The sequence below is a fragment of the Anomaloglossus baeobatrachus genome, unplaced genomic scaffold (genome assembly GCF_048569485.1).
Source record: "Anomaloglossus baeobatrachus isolate aAnoBae1 unplaced genomic scaffold, aAnoBae1.hap1 Scaffold_226, whole genome shotgun sequence".
In the NCBI taxonomy this organism is placed as follows: Eukaryota; Metazoa; Chordata; class Amphibia; order Anura; family Aromobatidae; genus Anomaloglossus; species Anomaloglossus baeobatrachus.
The window spans coordinates 280,607-282,374 of record NW_027442000.1 but is presented as its reverse complement, the minus strand read 5'-3'; the positions used below and the strand labels follow the sequence as shown (position 1 = coordinate 282,374).

The 1,768-nt window shown below is 47.1% G+C and overlaps 1 non-coding gene across 1 annotated transcript; it reads right to left on the bottom strand.

Moving 5' to 3' along the window:
- Nucleotides 1-1,577: 1,577 nt before the first annotated feature.
- LOC142261530 (U2 spliceosomal RNA) lies at nucleotides 1,578-1,768 on the bottom strand. The gene has a single exon (XR_012729156.1). It is a non-coding gene; the product is annotated as a U2 spliceosomal RNA (small nuclear RNA).

The window sequence follows — 1,768 nt, the reverse complement described above, 5'->3', positions numbered from 1 at the left end:
AAAGTGACCGCCTCTCGTTGCCCAGGTAACTGTCCGTCACAAGAGGGCTATGACATCCTACGATGCACACTCCCCCAAGGCCAGCAGTTGTGCAATACCTTGGCACCTTTCAGCACCAACCAAGGTAGTACCCTTCCAAACTACACTTGATCTTAGCCAAAAGGCCGAGAAGCGATAACCAGAATTGGTTTGGGCCTCGAGTGGCACCCTGGCCTATGCTGGACACATCTTAGGGAGAGAGAGCGAGAGGGAGGCAAACCCACGCCTACAGAAGACATTTTGTCACCCAAGCCAACCCTTGCAAAGGCTGCTTTGCAGAGCAAAAACAAGAAGAATGGTGCGTTTTGCAGCCGCCGCCCCCCACTGCAATGAATCTGAATAACTCCTCCTTTTGGGCACAAGCAACTCCGCTCCCTCTTGCGGTCTTTCCAATTCATGATCCAAAAAGACGGACAGGAAAGGTTGCCTGACTTTCCGTCACTGCCACCCTTTGCCATCCTTACCCGTAGAAAGCCCTTTCATCATCCCCAAACCCTAATCTTTTCCCTTTCCTTCCCAGCCCCCAAACCCTGCCCTCTGTACCCTTCTCACCACCCGCATCCCTTCTCCTGTCATCCCCCTACCACCCGGGAATAAAAGAGCTTGCCCCCCTCCTTCCACTAGCCCACCATCCCACCCAAAGAGCAACTACTGCTGCGCAGCTTGTTTTCTAGGCAGCAGCGCTATTGTGATGTCAGCGGGGGGCATTGTGACAAGCCGCCAGGGTTCCGTCTCTTCATGTTGTGCACAGTTCAAACGGAAAATACATCAACAGGCAGACTACAGAAAAGCTTACTAACAAAGGTTAGAGGGGGGCTTTCTCAGAGGGCTTTTTACAGTTTGTCTATTCCCAATTAGCCGTTTAAGTATACTTAATGAAAGTAGTAATTCTTTCATAGGCCGCCCATTCTTAGTATTTGACGTTCCTTATATTGCGGTATCAGTCTTCGCAGCAGGTTGCAAACAATTCATCACCCATGACTGTCCCCAATTGGGCTCAGAAGCTAAATGTCTATCATGACCTCTCTTTTAGACTGTCCAAGAGCAAGCAAACTCTTCCTCCAGGAGGGGGGAGCCAACAGACCACTAAAGACATCATCATTGCTCAAAGAAAACACCAAAAACCAATGCATGATAGGAATAAACAGGTAACTTTATTTGGAGTGGAAGCGGAGAGATAGCACCAGATGCCAATTCTAGATCTTCTCACACCTGTGGTCACTGCAGCAGCATCAGCTGAATCCACTTTGTCCAAAAGGGATCTATTCCATTCAATTGCAAATGATCTAGATAAGACGGAGAACAAGATACTGCAGCACGGGACATAGCAGAGTTGGTCAAGTTGAGTGGTGATGAGTTTGCTATTTGGATGAATAAAGCAAGTAAAAAGTGTGAAAGATAAAAAACAAAAGGAGAAAGTGTGAAAAGTGAATGGGCCAAATTGAGGTGCATATGAAGTTGTATGCTTTCTTCCAATTCACTAATCGGGCTAATATGAATCAGGTGAATTGAATTCTGCTTTTGGAAACTGGGTTAAGAAGGGGTGCACCGGTCCTGGAGGTACTGCAATACCAGGTCAATGCGTGGAGTGGACAGAGCAAGCTCTTTTTCCATCTCCCTGTTCTAAAAATCCATTTAATATATGGTCCCCAGATAGGGGACGTATCAGATATTAAACTGATAAGAACAGATACTACACTTGATCTTAGCCAAAAGGCCGAGAAGCGAT